The sequence below is a fragment of the Phyllopteryx taeniolatus genome, chromosome 11 (assembly GCF_024500385.1).
Source record: "Phyllopteryx taeniolatus isolate TA_2022b chromosome 11, UOR_Ptae_1.2, whole genome shotgun sequence".
Taxonomy (NCBI): domain Eukaryota; kingdom Metazoa; phylum Chordata; class Actinopteri; order Syngnathiformes; family Syngnathidae; genus Phyllopteryx; species Phyllopteryx taeniolatus.
The window spans coordinates 27,499,145-27,517,143 of record NC_084512.1 but is presented as its reverse complement, the minus strand read 5'-3'; the positions used below and the strand labels follow the sequence as shown (position 1 = coordinate 27,517,143).

At 42.6% G+C, this 17,999-nt stretch overlaps 1 protein-coding gene across 1 annotated transcript in view; it reads right to left on the bottom strand.

Annotated features, from left to right (window-relative positions):
• The window catches only part of mcm8 (minichromosome maintenance 8 homologous recombination repair factor), a 198,038-nt gene that overhangs the window by 17,524 nt on the left and 162,515 nt on the right, over nt 1–17,999 (bottom strand). The window contains exon 6 of the mRNA XM_061790255.1: nt 5,952–6,055. The gene's annotated coding sequence lies outside the window, so the exon portion shown is untranslated. The remainder of the gene's footprint in view (nt 1–5,951; nt 6,056–17,999) is intronic.

Below are 17,999 nucleotides of genomic sequence, written 5' to 3'. Positions count from 1 at the left end.
GACAGGTCAAACAACAAATTTATGCAGAACTTTAGAACATAAGAGCATTGATGTGGGCTAGCTTGCGCAACTTGAATTTGTGATGTTTGCAAATAAGTGGGAGTGGGAAGGAAACACTGTAAAACACTTTTGGGGTGCAGAAGACCATGAAGCGTCATTAGCGTCTGGCCTTTCTGACGTCCCGCCCTTGTTCTCAGCATCTTTGATGACTTTCACGGAAGACGTTTTCTGAAGAAGTCGGTCGGCCCAGGCGTCAAGCCAGCGAGCTGAAAGGAAGCCGAGTGTTCCTCGTGGCGTCCCGCGGTAGAAGCTGCGCTGACTGACAAGAGGCCCGCTGGAAAGGTCGCACTCTGGGAGAGGCCTCGGAGCGGGCGGCGCTACGACGGGGTGGTCGCCCTGGGAGAGCGCCCCGATCCCACCCCCTCGCGCGCGCACACAGGCGCAGCTGGAGCTGAACCGTCTCAGCCCTCTCTTAGCTTTGCCCTCACCGCTTACATTTTCCTCCCCGCAACCTTTTCCTGTGACCTATTCTCCATCCGCCTTCTCCTCCCACCTGCGACTCCGCCTGGTTGCTTCCCCTCAGAGCGCCCCCACTCCTCCCCCTCAGCCCCTTTCTGTCATTTTTTTTTCTCTCCTTCACCCACTTGTCCACCCCGAGTGCTGCTGTCACCTTTCCATCTTAAGCCGCTTTTTTAGGCCCGGCAGGTTTTCTCTGTCAACCTTCACCCCCCCCCCCCCCCCTCACCAAGCCTTGAAAGCTTCATCCTGTCACTTCACCTTCACTCCCCTCCTCCTCCTGTCAATCAAAGCGGTAACATGACCCACTTGCATCCAGTGATCCGTCCTCCTCGCCCACGAAATGCTCTCTTGTCGGTTTGTGCGACAACCCTCACCTTCGGGCGACCTCCACCCTCGAAACAAGACGACCGCCACAACGGCGTTGGCTTTTGGCTCCGCACAAGGGGGCATTTTGTTTCCTCTCTTCGCTTCATTGATGATTTGCGTCTTCCATCTGTACTCTGTGTCCATTTCTCGTGCGCTAACGTACACGGAAGCATTGCAGTACTACCACAGTGGTAGCTTGACCTACAGTACCTGCAGCTCACGTGCACATTTTGAAATGGTATTTTTGCTTACTAATAGAAAATCTAATTTTATCCAATCACTTGAGTAATCGATGGAAGTAATCCAAAACTGGTAGAATAACCAATTCTAAATATATTCAATAGTGATCGGGCCGTGATCAATTGGCCCTCTCTCTTCATTCACACAAACATTTTCATTTCTGCGGCCGTCTGCTCACCGTGCATAGCACCGCCCGCACTCTCCATTCCAGCAGTTACGGTAACCTCTACATTCTCACTTGCAGTCCGCACTACTTTTTTTGTCAATATCCACCCATCCATTTTCAACCCCAGATGACTTCGGGCGAGAGGCGGACTACACTCTGGACCGGTGTTCCCAATATCGTCATTTAAACAGTCAGGAATATTGCACATGGTCGCCGCACCGATGTCACTCTGTACAGTAGTCGGTCTCAAACATACGGCCCGCGGGCCAGAAGCGGCCCGTCAGGGGGCCCAATCCGGCCCGTGGGGATGTAGAACACATTCCCTGTTATTTTTCAGTAAAACTAATTTTGCCCTCTGGGGGGTGCACTGACAACGCTGAAATGACAGTGATGCACAAGGACAAATGATGCCAAGTTTCAGGAGCACACTAATACAAAATGGTGTGCCATGTTCACGCTACAATTCTGTGAAAATAAATACCTCCTGTAGAAATGTTTTAAGACACTGAATATTACAAAATTTCAGTCAAAAGCTTTACTTAAAAACTTCGTTTTTTTCAATTCACTGCCACAACTTCACTTTGTATGTATACATTTACAAAGGATGCATCACTGAATGGTGCACGCTCACTGATTCATAATGCTGTTGAAATAAGGTTTGGTTAAACATTTCTGACTGCACATGATTTGCAACAAGATAATAATGAATAAACGCGAATATTTTCCGAAATTGTTATTATTTGCACCAAAACAATGGGGACAATTTTGAATAGTTGTTATTTATGGATTTTTAAGCCACAAATATTGTGGTCCGGCCCACTTAAGATCTAATTGGGTGCATGTGGCCCGCGAACTAAATGAGTTGACACCTCTGCTGTGCAGTGTGTTGTGTATGTATTTGCTTTTTTTTACTCCGATGTCTGCCGCATGGTTGGTATTGCAAATGTGCATGCTCTCAATTGCCTTCCCTCAATAAATAAATGAAAGTTAAATTAAAAAAGTTAATAAATCTCGCGGCGGAGCTCAGTCGTGAGGTCAAATTTTGCATGCAACACAAAAGAAAAAAAACGACTGACTCAGCGACGCCTCGAAACACGAAGAACTCATATACCGGAATAAGTTGGGGCACTCGTAAGTCAAAGTATTGCTGCAGCTCCGCCTTGGAGGTTGATACCTTTACAAAAGTACTTGGTCAAAAGACTTGCTGGGGTAGGTCTTGAGGATCGAACAGTTCCAGCAGTTAACGCTTCTATTAATAACAGCGACAGGTGCTTGAAGTGTCCCATCCATCGGCTATTGAAAACCACATCAAGCGAGTGGGACCATTTTGCATTTAACCACACGCACGCACACACACACACACACACACACACACATTCACAAAAGAGTCATGTTTTGTGTGAGAATGTTCCCAATTAAACTAGAGACCATTAAACGGACTGAGAAGCACTCAAACGTTTCTTTTCACATTCCCACTCGACCGGTGGCCTCCATCGGCGTCAAGGCGTTACTTAGGTGGCGCCCGTGTCGACGGCGACGCGTTCAAGTGCCGATTCACCCCGGAGTCTTTTCTTGTGTGCGGCTGGACTTGACCGGGTCCTTCACCTCTTTCTTTCACTCAGGAGGAATGAAAATGAGGCAGCGTTGAGAGGGCCGCGCTATCGCCGAACTGGCGCTCGTTTAGGTGCAATGACACCATGACGGGAACGCCGCCGCACCTCCACAACACGCCATCCACAATGCGCGAGAAACGTTTGCGGAGGGTCGACATTATTACATTGTTTTGAGTTAGTCTTCAAAGAAACTCATTTACGTGTTTTTTGTAAACATCAAAAGCAATTGAGTCCACAAAGAACCTCATTTACATATTTAAAACTTTTTTTTTAAATTTAGTATTCAAGTAAGTGTTTTTGTCCACATCAAAGATGACATTCTTCAACAATTTTGGCCAACGCTGGCGACAATGTCGTCTTGAAAGAACCTAAATCGACCGGTGTCAAACTCAAGGATCAAGCAAATCATGTGCATTGATTGTTTATTTTGCTAAAATACCACAATCACAAATGATCTTCACTATATACACTGTTGTGTATATGTAATAATATGAGATGATCATTTTTTGTGGGAAACCAGAACTACTATATGGACCGCGACAAACATTTGTTGGACACCCCTGACCTAAATTCTGTTTTTGTAAAGACGAAAGATGACTTAGGATTCAAAGAACCTATCGTACGTCTTTTTGTAAACATCAAACATGTTGGTCTTCAAATGTTTTGTTAAACATTCACTCATTCACCAACGTGGACGTTTCTATTCGTCAAGTGGAATCCGACCGTTCACTGCCACCGACGAATATATCGGTCAAGTACGTTTCAGGTTTGTATAGCCCTGCAGTGACCGGCATATTCCTGCAGATGGCGGCGTTGCATCGCTTTGCATTGGAGATCAGCACAGCTTTTGAGTGGAAGATAACGATTCGGGGATGAAGCGCGGTTGCTCACGTCGATTATGAGGGAGAGAAATGGCAGACAAGTTCAAGCACCTCGCTTGCACTCTGTTTTGCTAGGGTTCCGTGCTTATATTGTACCAGAACACAATATTCTGTTGCTCTCGAAAGACCAGTCAAAAGGCTCTGAAACGGTAGGCAATAATGGGGAACGCGGCTTGAAAAACGCCCGACAGTCAATGAATTAAATACAGTAACGATGTATTTGTCCTTGGGTCCTTCCCGCCAACGGAAGGAAGGGAGGACTCACGTTATGGAGAAGGAGGGATGAGAGGATAATATGAGATCGTGTTGAGAGCTGTATTAGACATTGCTGGGTGGCAGGGGAAATTGGAGTGTGTGTGTGTTGGTGGAAATTGGTGTCGGCAGGACCCCAAATGGCTGTTTTCCTGCCTGACAGCAGATAAGAGAGAACGGAAAAAAAAATAAAAAAATATCTATAAACAAGGCGGCGTGATAGCAAATAGAGGATGAGGAGGATGAGAAGAAAATGTGGACGTGATGTGGTTTGTGAACGCCGCCCACGCTTTCCACACGCAAACCTCTCGGAGCCCCCTGACACGCCAATCCATGACTTCTCATCGATGTTTTTTCGCGGCCGATCGAGCCCCTCGGATCGATGAGACGGACGTCTTTCTCTCTCCGATCGGCTGAGCGGCTTCACTGCCGGCCCAACTTCTGCTGCCGACTTTCGTCTATCGAGCGCCGACACGAGATTTGGGCGCGATATTAACGCTCACGTTTTCAAATCAGAAAACTAGCACTATCATATTTTCCTTTTTGAAAATATACAGTCATGACAGAATTACATAAAATGTAGATAAATTCAACAGTTTTTGCCATTTTTTTTTTGCTTCAGTTCAATGGACATTGTGCTGCTCCTTCTGGTGTATGTGCCTTGGCCACCTGGGGGCAGTAGAACACAGACATACAGAAATATGTACATACGACTCATTATTCACAGAGGATTAAGTACATGTGACTATTGTTATATTAATTTTCTACACATGCACAATTTAAAATCTTTCCGAGGGGAAAAACAACAACTGAGATCATATGGTTGCATAAGTGTGCACATCCTCTAATAAGTGGGGATGCGACTGTGTTCAGAATGAACCAATCATTTTCTAACTAATGCTAAAAGGAGGTTAGCACACACTTGCCACCACCGTGCTTCTGATTCAGAGTCCGAACTTTTTTACTTTTTTAAAGAAGTTGAATGAGTATCTCCTTTGACTACAGTCTTGTTTTACACTAGTATCTGTACTTGTACTTGAGTACCGCGTACTAGTATTTTTTCCACTTCTGCCTCGCATCTCCTCTTCACTTCCCGTCCTCCCTGCTTGCGCCCATCTATCCATCTGCAGTAATGAGAAATCAGGGACTGCTGGTTCGCCCACCTGTGTGTGTGTGTGTGTGCGTGAAAGTGTGTGTGACAGAGCGAGAGAGAGAAAGAGAGAGAGAGAGAGAGAGAGAGAGAGTGTGTGTGTGTGAGAGTGTGCTTATAAAACCATGGGGATTGCATTTCAGATTGCTCTGCTCTGGTTCTTCGTGTCATCTGTGTGCGCGCGCGCGTGTGTGTGTGTGTGGCGAGACGACCCCCCCCCCCCCCCCCCCTAAAACACACACACATTGCTAACCTTCCTTCTGACGTCCAATCATTCTGTGCGCGCGTGTGTGTGTGTGTCCTCTGGACATTTTGACAGATATGCATTAAGCACGCTCACCGGTGTGTACGTGCGCGCGTGTGTTTATAATCTTCTCCAGTGGCTTTAACTCGACACAATCGGAATGTTTTAGAGGCTGAAAACAGCCGATGTCGTTGTGATTGTGTCGTGTTTGCAGCCTGCGTGGGTCAAAGAAGACAGCAGGTAAAATCAAGAGCAGCGGTGGGCTGAAATAAATAATAATAATAAAAAAAATGCGTCCAATATTATGAGGAAGCAATCATACATTATTAGCTCACTCTATAATGCAATAAAGGTATTTATTGGTTAGTGATGGGGAGATTACATTACATTTGTGATGTAATAAGAGTCACAAAATGGTAATTTTACTGTATATCAAAAAATAATGTACGCCATTGGCTCAGCATTTGTTGTGTGACATTATGGAGCAGTTTTCACAATACGGTTTACGGGAGCTGCCTACCTGCCGAGCTCGCGGTTCCGTATCAACGCATCCCGTCCGCCACATCATGAGCTCCGGTTCCAGTTCCGGATATTTCCCAACCCGTTGTTGAATCCAGCTGCGTCCTGTAAGAGCCAGAAATTGGAACATTTTCATGAACCAGTATTTATTCGTTGCAAATGTATTTTCTATTCTTTGAGCTGCTATATTTTTTTCCAACTGGACAGCGAAAGAGCGCTCGGGCTCCCCGGCTGGGAATACATGCGAGTGAATTTGTACCGAGTGTCAGTTCGGCCTTCATGAAGCAAGACTGATGCAAGCGTCCGGTGCCCCATCCCCGAACCCCCTCCCCCACCCCGAGCCACCACGGTGTCATCGCACATGATGAAAAGCCTCCGGTCCGGCTCTTAACTGCCTTCTAGCTTCTTTCTTCACTCGCCCGTCTTATTGCTCCTCTCTCGCATTGATTCGCTTGATCCCCCGTGCCCAAAGTCGTTCCTTTCCTCACTGATGCTAATCTCCCCGTAGTAAAGCATTGTCAGACGTTTTGATCACACGCCAGACTTTCTCCTCGGGACTCTTTCGCGCCAATGCTCGGCAGACCTTGCGAGCGCTCGGCGCACGACCGACACCGGAGGGGGGAAAAAAAGCCACAGCAGCTAAAATGCTGACTTTCCCTCAGAACTTGCATGAGGCAACAATTAGCAACGTCTTGCGGCACGGAAGGAAAGGCCGTCTCCCGCGGTCACGACATCCCATCATATCGACACATGCGGCGTGGCCGGTGAAAAGACGGCAGACAAGATGAGGACGATGTGTTTGTACATTTGTACAGTACCCGTAAAAAAATGCTCCGATACTACGCAACGATACATCAACGACGCCGAGGCTAACACTGCAAATTATGTTCTACAAAATGGATGATGAACTCGTGTCAAGTCAAGGTGCCGCTGTGTGAAAAGTCTACACACCCCAGTTCAAATGCCAGATTTTTGTGACATAAAACAAATGCGACCAGAACAAATCATTTCAAAACGTCATTCATGTGACCTATAACCTGTACAGCGCAATTGGAAAAAAAATATTTTCAGAGGGCAAGTTAAAGTAAACAAATGAAAAGATGGGAAGTAAAAACACATGAGATATTGTGGTTGCACAAGTGTGCACACCCTCAACAACAACAATCACATTCAAACTCATGTTAAATGTAAGTCAGGACACATCTGCCACCATTTCAAGCGGCCTCTGATTATTGCTACATAAAGTTCAGATGTTCTAGTCGCCTTTTCCTGGGTTCATTTTTATTTTATTTTTTTGAATACCATAAAAACTTGGCATTTGAGCAAGGGTGTGTGGACTTCTTATACCAATTGTAAAGCTTGGCAGCGGTGGGCTGGATCTCACTTGCAAGCCACAAAAGCATAAATGTTAATTTTGTTGTAAAAGCTCACGTGAAGTAAACCTGGCATTTTGATTGGCCGTCACATCTTTGCTTGCTTCACTTGTCAGCCAAACTAGTTGCAGAACCACTTGACTAGTCGCTCGATTTCATTTTTCACGGATTAGCACAAACGCTCGGCTAATAACTGGCTAGCATGTAGCTAATGTCCGCACGTGCTTCTCACTCCGCCGATGCGGTTAGACGGCGAAATTCGTCGCGTCCTTGAAATATGCGGTCAGACCAGGTTGGCCGGAAGCGGGGTTCAAAATCAATCGCGTACTTGATAATCTGCTGGAGCGATGCGACAGGCGAGCCAAGGGGAACGAGGCTAAGTGCGCTTTGGCGACAGGAGATCAAAAGGCAAGATCATTAGCAGAAGGCAACCATGACACGTCGTGGCCTCAAAACACTTAGTCAGCGTCCAATCGGATTGCTGGCAGATGACATCGGTCAAAATCAATAGCGTTCTCGCGTGGACTGAACGGAAATCTGTGAGTGTTGCAACCGGAGGAGGCGAAATATGACTTTTTGGTAGGAGATCAAAAGGCGAAATCATCAAAACTTACTCAGCATCCAATCGGATTGCTCTGGAATAAATTTGGAAATTCTACTCTCAAAATTTAACCCAGGCTTGAAACCCAAACCCCGGACTCAAATTTAGTTTTTAAAGGCGAACCCCGGTGTCAAACATTAACCGTAATCCTTGTTTTGAAACACCGAAACCCAAACCTTCATTTGAAAACTTAAACGCTACCCTGTCTTAAAACCATAAAGCTGTCTTGAAACCCCAATTTAAAACCCTAACCCTAGTTTGAAACCCTAACTCTCACGTGAAAACCTAACCCAGCTTTGAAGCCTAAATTTGACACTCTGGTTTAAATTCCTCACCAGGGCTTGAAACCCCACTTTGAAGCCCTAACCCTCATTTGGAAACCTAACCCTGGCTTAAAACCCTATCCCTAGTTTGAAATCCTACTTGGAAACCCTAACTCTTGTTTGAAAACATAACCGTGACGCTTGCTTGAAACCCTACCCCTAGCTTAAAACCTTACCTGAAACACCAAGTCTCACTCAAAATCCCAAATTGAAACCCTAACTGTTGTTTAAACCCTAACTTGAAACCCAAACCCCACTTTCAAACCCTAACCCTCGTCTGAAAGACGAACCGCGGTCGAAGCCCTACTTTGAAATTCGAAGCGAGGAGGAGGCAAAATTCGCCCGTCATCTTCCTTTTCTCGGTCGCGTTGCGTTTTCCCCGTGACCGGCCGCCACCTCGCTCTCGCCCCCGCCGCCGCCCCTCTTCGCGTGTCTTTCTCTTCCTGCACCTGTCTCGTCCTCCCGCCTCAGGCCTCGCTGGAAGTTTTTCCACCGTCAGCACTTTGGGGAGAAGATGAGAGGACGACGGCCCGGAGGCCTCGAGGGGGCCGACAGATGTGTCGGCAAAGGAGGAGGGAGGACACCGGCGGTTAAACGTGATCGCGAGCACTGACCTACGCTGACAAGCTAAATTCTAATATTTGTCCCATGAAATTGTATTCATTCATTCCCAAAAGTCTATTCTGTTTATTTTATAGCCTTTCTCTGGACTACACAGCTTTCAGTACGTGTAGTCAGATTTGTTTTGTCCAATAAGTTTTCAGCATCAATGTGTTGCCATGCCAGTCTAATCTGCCCAAGGGCCTTCACCATCAGAATTGCTGGCCCATGTCATTCAAACGATATTACCAATGGGCAATGTTTCTCGAACCAATCAAATTTCAACTTCATCCTTACACTCCACAATGACGTCGGCATTTCCCTGTCCTCTCATTGGTTGGTCAGAGCAAAACTTGTTAGAGGCTATTTGCAGGGAAGAGAACGGAGTTAAAATCCATGAGTAATCCGCAATATGCTGAAGGCCCCCGTGACCAAACCTGGAAAAAAAGGTTAGCGCACCAATGCGCTACAGACATACTGAAAACATTCAGGCTGAGAACAAGAAAGAACTGGTTTGATAAGGACGGAGAGGAAAGAAGGAACTACTGTCTGAAAAGAATGCTCATTCGTCTTCCGGCTCCCACGAGTGAAGGAGGAGAGTCCAGCACTGTGTGCTTCTACTTGACCATAACCTTTATAATTAATAAATAAAGTTTAAATAAAGACAAGTTTAGTCTCTCAGGGTTTTATTTGGGGATGGGATCACCGACCAAACATTCCTTTTTCCTTACGAGGCTGGCCTTTTACACAGTATATATATATATATATATATATATGATTATGAATATGTTTGTTTGATATTAAGAGGTGGATTGAGTCAGGTAAATCCCCACTGAGGGCCCAGGTGCCAAATTCACCGGCCGCCACAAGAAGCAGGATGGAGGCCAGCAGATAAGTGCGGCCCTTATACGTCGCTGACAAATGACCGCGGTGTGACCGCCGCGATTAGCCGGCCCGAGAGGTCAGCGGGTCGAGAGGAAAACGAGAGTGAATGAGGGAGGGAGTGGAGGACATGACGGCAAACAAGAAGCGGATGAGAAATCTTCCCTCCTGAGAGGGAAAACGTGCTGGGCTGGAGGCTCAACTGTGTTAGCAACAACAAGATGGAGTGCACTGTGGATGTGTGTGTGTGTGTGTCCACGAACAAAACTCAAGCACACAACAAGTGAACTCAAAACACTGTGGTTGTGTTCAAAATCACTCCCTCTTTTTTTTATGATTGAACCCTTACTGACAGTCTAAAACCGAACAGTACAAAATCCAAAGCAACAGTTCCCATAGAAAATCATGTAAATCCCATTTATCTGTTACAAACACACAAACATCTTGACAAAAAAAAAAAGATTTTATAGAGAATAACAATAGATTGAAGAACAAAAGCAGTGTGAAGAATGACGAATGAAGTGAATCACTTTTACATTTGCTGAAAACTCTTGGGGCATTTTCAGAGTTCTTTCTTGAATTCTACGTTACTCGGCCATCTTTATCAAATCATTTTATGTAAAAAGGGTTCAAAAGATGGCAAGGTGTACTCCACAAAGCAATAACAAGCCTCCCGGTCCGCTCGGCAACATCGGCGTAACATCCTGTCAAAACAATCAGGCTTTCAAAAATAAAAGCATGCAAGTATAATCAAAGCCGTAGAATACCAAGTGTGGACACTCTTTGAACTCAACGTAAGTGCTTTGTCATTGGTTATCCACATCACACGGTTTATGGACGCCATGTTGTCAAACAGGGTCTCCTTGTCTTGATCAGTTTTTGGCCCTTTTCTAGCGTATTTTGGGTGATTTTTGGTAAAATGATTTGTGGTGCGGTGTCCCACTGGTCCTGGACAAGGCCAGACAACGCCGACGGGAGGTAAATCCTGCGTTGCATTGCATTGCTGCTTAACACATCCAATCAAAAGTCAGACCTTGAAAATAAAAGCGCGCCTGGCCCTATGTTGTCTTATTTAGCAGTTGCACTCCAACTAGTTTGTGCTTCTTTATTAAGTGTGACTGTTAAATAAGTCAACATGCGGCCCAAGAGAATGCAGTCGGACTGTTATTGTACTTGGCGTTTTTATTTTGAAGGTCTGACTTTTGACAGGATGTGCAACACTGATGTCCTTCTGAGTGCCAATGAGCAGACCGGGAGGGTTATCGCCTTGATTTGCTCATAAAAGCTCGCATGACTCCGGGAAACGAGTCACGTGTGTTATTTGTACGAAAAGCGAGCAGATATACGGAAACCGGTACCAAAATGGAGACTAAAACAATGGTCGAAATCGAAATTGTTCCTCACTACCGTCTTTGTGTTGTACTGAAACCTCTTGCTCGTCTGCACATGAACTTCTTCATTTTGTCGCCGGGAAGAAGAAGCGATGGCGCCGTTGACCCGTGTCGCTAAATTATTGAATTCCACCAGTAGAGGAAGTCGGAGGACATTTGGCATTTCAGGTGCGTGCGGTGCCGCCGTGCCGGGTGAACTTGGACCTCCTTAAACACGCTAACGACGGTCTTTTTTCTTGGCCTGAAGGTAGCTGGCTGGCTGCTTAAGTGCCCGGCGGAAGCGCGATGAAAAAACGGTCGCGGTGTCGCAGCGTTTATTGTTACGGATGCGCCTCGGGCCGCATTAATAAGCGTCATTAATACTATTTTGCATTCATCAGCGTGCACATCGATAATCTTTGTTGGTACACGAAAGTAAACGCTTTTCTGGAGAACCTCACTCAAATTATGCATTGGAAAAATGCACCTGTTCACACCAATTTGTGGAATTTAATTTTGCACTCTAAGATGCTACAAACTGGCATTAAAACACTTTCTAAGACGCCATGTTCGCGTCCTAACATGTCCAAACCCTAACCCAGCCTTGAAACCCTACTTTTAAACCCTGACCCTGTCTTAAAACACTACTTCAAAATCCAAAGCCAGGCTTGAAATCCTTACTTAAAACTCTAAACCTGGTCTGAAATCCTACTTTTCAACCCTAACACTGGCTTCACACCCTAATTTCAAACCCTAACCGGCCTTGAAACTCTTTTTTTAGAAACTTAACTCAGGCATGAAATCTTGATGTAAAAGCCTAAGACCGGTTTGAAACTTCTGAACCCTACCCCTTGCTATAAACGCTCATTTCAAACCCTAACCTTTAATTCCAACTCTAACAAAGGTTTCAAATTTCAATCGTTATTTACCATAATCTGAAACCCTAATCCAGTCTTGAAAGCCTAACCCTGGTTTGAAACCCTACTTTTGAACCCCATTCCTCTCTTCCAACCCTAATTTAAAACACCAACTCAGGCTTGAAACCCTAATTTGAAACCTTAATATTTGATGAAAAGACTAACCCAGGCTCAAAACCATAATATTTTTTTAAAAACTTTAACCCAGGCTTGAAATCCTTACTTGAAACCCTAAACCCAACTTTTTAAAACCCAACTGCTAAATCCTAACCCTGGTTTCAAACTCTAATTTAAAACCGTTACCCCCGTTTAAAACCCTAATTTCAATGGATTTCAACCGTATAACTGAGGCTTGAAACCCTAATCTAGCACTTTAATATCTTTCAAACTCACTTTCCAACATCACCCTTTAACAGAAATCGCTTACAGACGATTTAAAGGGAAAACTAAATGGACACATGAGGAGTCTGTGCAACGTCCGCTAACAACCCAGGTTAAATTTAGCTCCTGCCCGACATACAAAGATTGTCTCTTAAGCAAGATTCTTCCTTGGCACCAAATTCATGTACTACTTCCCTATTTAGAAAAGGCTTTGTCAGGCTATTGTGGCGTTTCACAAAACGCACAACAACTGCGACTGGGGAGGTATCTAACATTATTTTTGCTCTTCTCGTCGAAAAGTGAGAGTTGACTGCATTTCTACAAAAATAAACATGAGAACCTCTTGAGCCTGTGCTCCGTGTTGGTCCCTGTTGACAAAACAAGCGCACCCCCACTCCCCCATAGAAGAGACCGGAGGCGACGAGAGCACTTCACCGCATGCTGGGCAACTTTGTAAAAGAGGAGCACTCACTCCAGCGCAAAATAAATAAACGCGCAAGTGCACTCGGCGGCGCCCCCGTGCCGACTGCTGATTGCAGACGAGCGCCGCCCGGCTGAGGTCGGCCGTCGACAAGTTAAGGAGCCGCGGGTGGCAACGAGGCGACCTCCTTCCTTCCTCCCTTGCGTCCGTCCATCATTTTGTGTCGTTGAAGCAGGCCATGCTCAAAACCCTCATTTTTAATCACTCAGCCGAGTTTAAACATGAACCGACTGGAAGCCTTGATTTAAAATCCTAAAACTTGTTTCAAAGACTAATTGAGGCAATGAGTCCCGTTCGCCGTCATGTAACTTCCTGTGTGCATCCTCGATATATTCCGCGCCACCCAAAAAAAACAAGCAAAGCGTGGATCCTTTTTATGCTCTATGAACTGATGATGACATGATCTAATGACAAGATTTTGTGGGACGTCAGAGGCATAATCTTCATAAAAATTGTGTTGACTTGGTTTTATGATATTTCAGTTTTGGACATGAAAACTGCTGTTGCCAGCCATCACTGCTCAACCTCATTTGTCCCCATTTGAAAGGGTGACTTTATACAAGCATTAAAGGTCACATTTGACTTACAAACTGAGCAAATAGCCTGAAATGTCACCGGCAAATATGAACGTTGAAAAAAACTCAATAAATAAGCAAACAAATGAAACAAAGAAAACAAATAGAAACTAGTGACACAATGCCTCGCTGCTGTTTTTCGTTGAGATTTATATGTTGTTTCGCTTCAGCCCACTAAATAAACAATCTGTCATCGTTAGCCGGCCGGCGTCTCGGCCAATGGGCGGCCTGGAAAGCCGTTACCGGGCGGAGTGGGCTGCGGCGGCTGGCGGGGTAGGCCCGATTGCCTCGGAGAGATTGCTGCGCCTTCAAACGGAGTCCGTGTGTGTTGGCGCGCGTTAGCCGAGCTCTCGCGTCGGGGGGGAGGGGCGGGGTGCACTGACATTTGAGCTTTTTCTTGAGCTTTAATCGAATTCACGCTCGCTATTAACAAAAAAGTTATTGGCTACTTGACAGCGGGAAGCATGTTCTTATTAAATTTGTGTGTGGTTGACGCACACACCGTAAACATCCTCACAGTGACATGTCATCAGCAGAGAGACCTCCGTCCGCCAAGGCCCAAAGGCTAGTCTGCATAAAAAAAAAAAATTAAAAAAAAAAACAACGGCAACAACAAAAATCTGGTTTTTGTCACTGATAAATTGGGGAGCATTGGAAGAGAGAGAGAATTAAAAAAAAAAAAAAAAAAAAAAAAGCCCACAAATGTACATTTATTTAATTATTAAAATTCCCACTTGTTTTCTTTTTACATAGTGGTAGATATTATTCAATCATATATATATATATATATATATATATTAATTCATTTAATATTACATCAAATGTGTAAAATGTCATTTTAAATATTTTATATTGTGTTTTACGTAATAATGAGAAAATACGACCATGTAAAAAGTAAACATAGTGTTGAGCAATTTAAAATCTTGATTTAGTAAATTAGTTTAACAATTTTGATGTAACTTAGTTACATGAATAAATTAGAATAAATAAATAAAATCATATTTTTGAAAATTCATTAGAATGTATTTAATGAAATTGAATACATTCATTAAATTTTACTTTTACAAAAACGTCAGTTAAAAATATACAACTGAATGATCAGAATTTAACAAATTTAATAACTTTGTAAGTACAAAAATAGATTTCCTGTTAATAAATTAGTTAAATAAATTAAAATACATGTAATAAATTAGTTATTTTAACTAATCAATAATAAATTATAGTAAATTATTTAACTAAACTAATGTATTACATTATTAATTAAATAGTTTTAATGCATGAATTATCTAAATAATGTTGAAAAGATGAAGTATATTTTATACATTGAAAAAATACATTAGATTAAAATAAGTAAAATGTAATAAGTTAAATTAAATGAATGAACAAATCTTTATTTAACAACATAAATACATATTTGTTCGATACCGGAGCATGCAATTTAATAACAATACAAATAGATGAAATAAAAAAATGTAAAGCCTAATGATGCAAATGTAATAAATTGAATAGATGTGTTAGGTTAACATTTGTCTTTAATCAATTAGAATAACTGCAATGAATCAGGGAATTGAAGAAATTCAAATAAACTAAATTGGTGAAATAGTTTGAGAGTATCTTTGATTGTAAAATGTAATTAGCTTTGGTCTTGCCGCGCCGCCGCAGCCAGCGCAGTGCTAAAAATGTTTATGGAGTCCTTTGGAGTCCACTTTGTGCTCCCCATTGATTTTGTGAGAAAGTCGCGGGCGGCTAAAATCCATCTAACTCTCATCTCAGGAAAAGTCTGCCAGGCCGACTTGATTGTCTGTCAAATGAGAGAACGCAAGATAAATAAGGATTGTTCAACAAGTTAGGACACTTTAGAAAACTTTTAAATGCCTTACAGCTCTGTCCAAGCCTTGTTTTGTGTGTGTGTGTGTGTTATTTTATTTTTTTTATATGCGAATTGCGCTCTTTTAAAAGTCGTTTAGGTTAAATGATGTTATACAAGTGAAATGCCACAGAAGGTTGAAGGGATTTGTTTGAGTTTTTTTGGGGTTGGGGAGGAGGGGATTTGTTTAAAATGAATTCAATGCAGGATCTGGATGAAGCTATGAAGATAATTGTATTATTACAAAAATAAATATACAGTGGTACCTTGATATATACATTTAATTTGTTCCGTGACCACGCTTATAACACGAAACTGTCAACTCATCGTTCCCCACTGAAATAAATGCAAACACCATTAATCCGTTCCAGCCTCCCCCCAAAACACAACACATTTTGCAATGTTTTTGGGGATATGTAAATAGCATTCTATGAGTGTTCTTTATAATATAATATAGTAGTAACACCATTAAATTGGCTAGAAAGAATCAAAGAAGAACAACTTTCATTTCAGCTCCTTCCGGTATGTGCAACTCGGCCACCAGGGGGAAGTATAATACAGTCGTGCAGACACAAACATAGTAGAGTTTCACAACTACTACTACTGTAAGTAAACAGCGGTAATATTGGTCGTTTTTCGCGGAGGATAAAGAATATATGCCTGTGAGTATTGTTATATTGTCTATCTATATGTGCTGCTGCACCGTATATGTTCCAATATCAGTTGCTTAAAGGGTTACGACACCGTGACACTGATGCTATTCGTTAGCCCGTCTATGGTGTTTCCCATTACGCGTTAGCATGATGGTAGCGGACTTTAAGGCAAAGGTTTGTGGTTGTTTCAAATATGTGATGTGCACCTCTTTTTGTTTGATGTTTAGCTTGACAGCAAACCCAACAGCACTCATATCTCCTATTTTGTGAAGTGGAAGCAAAAAACAAAATAAAAAATCGACCGAACGACAGCTCGTATCTCGAAAAACTTGTATCACAAGGCACCGCTGTGATTGTTATTTAATTGGAAGAATTAGTGAAATAAATGCATTTTGTATATTTGCCAATATCGTCTTCCATTTCGCAAACGCTGCCAATATTGCGCCGGCCATCAGAATGCAGCCCGTTGCTTCATTTCCATTTCACATTCCAGGAAGCCCAGAGTGAAATGGAAAAGAAAAGAAAAGGTGGGAGAAGAGTAGAGAGGGGGGCATATTTGAAATTGTGTTTACCTATTAAAACCGCTGCCTGTCTGCCTCCCTCTATTAAAATAAACTCCTTTTTTGCACCTCTGGGTTCCTCGTGAGAGCCCTCTGACTAATCTAAGACACATTCGCACGCTCGCCATCTATCTCGCTCTCATCAGTCCTCACGTCGCCTCTTATATTCGACGCAAAATAAAAGCGGGATAAGGGAGAGTTTCATCTCATTTTCCGAGGCCTCTCCGCTCTTTGGTTCTTATTGCTTGGGTGACACGAACGAATTAGAACGTCTTACTTCCTGTTGAGTGAAGTGACGGCGGACAAATTAGGAGGGAGGAACAGAAGCGATGCGGTGAAAAAAGATGACAACGGAACACAGTCCAACCTCCAAGGCCAAACACAAGTTACGCCGTGACACCGCTTGAAGGGAAGAAAGAAACATAAATAACAAAAATGGAAGGGGAAAAAATATTTTCCAAAAAAAAAGGGAATAAGATATTAGACCACAAACATTTTAAAAAATACAAAACGATCAGGGAGAAAAATATAAAATTATTAGACACCTAAAATTAGGGGGAAAAAAAATGTTAGACCAGAAAATAGAAACAATATAATAGAAAAAATATGCAAAAATGTTAGACCAAAAATCCAAATATTATAAAGAAATACATTTAAAAAGACAATTTAAAAGAAAAAAACAAAATTACTAGAAAAATAAAAAGATATTTGAGGAAAAATATGAAACTATTGTGCCCCCCCCCCCCCCCCGAAAAAGAAAGCAGCTTTTTAGATAAACATAACAAAATATTAGACCAAAAAATAACAAAAAACAAAAAAAATAACAGAAAACGACTGAAACATATTTAGGTAAAAATGCGAAACTATTACAAAAATACAAAAACACTGGCTAAAAATATTTGACAAAAAATGTTTGAATAAAATTTTAAATAAAAATACCAAATGAATAGTGAAACACAAAACATACAAAATATGAGTGAAAAATTATAAAATATTGAATAAAAGAAATCTCACGTTTTTAGAAAAAAATCTATAAGGGAAGAAAGTACTAAAATACTTGACCAAGAAATACAAAAATAGAACTATAGTACCATATACTTAGGGGTGTGGTGGTGGAGGAGAAAAAAAACCCTGCAAAAATCATTTTAAAAAATAATACAAAATACTAGACAAAATAAAAAAAATACTATCAGAAGGAAACACAACAAATATTAGAAACACGAAAACAGATGAATGATGCGAACATATTAGGAAACCAATACAAACACGGTCTTGTTTGCTGTCTGAGCCGTGTCTTCTTTTTGTTTAGTGTTGCGGCGCGTGAACGCTAAATCCGGTAGAAAAGGGAATCCAAATTTACAACAGTAAGACAAAACGTCTAAAATGTCATGGCTGAACCGTTTCATCCCAGTGCGGACACATCATTTGTCAGCAATGAAGGTTCAATAAAAAGTAGCCTTATTGCG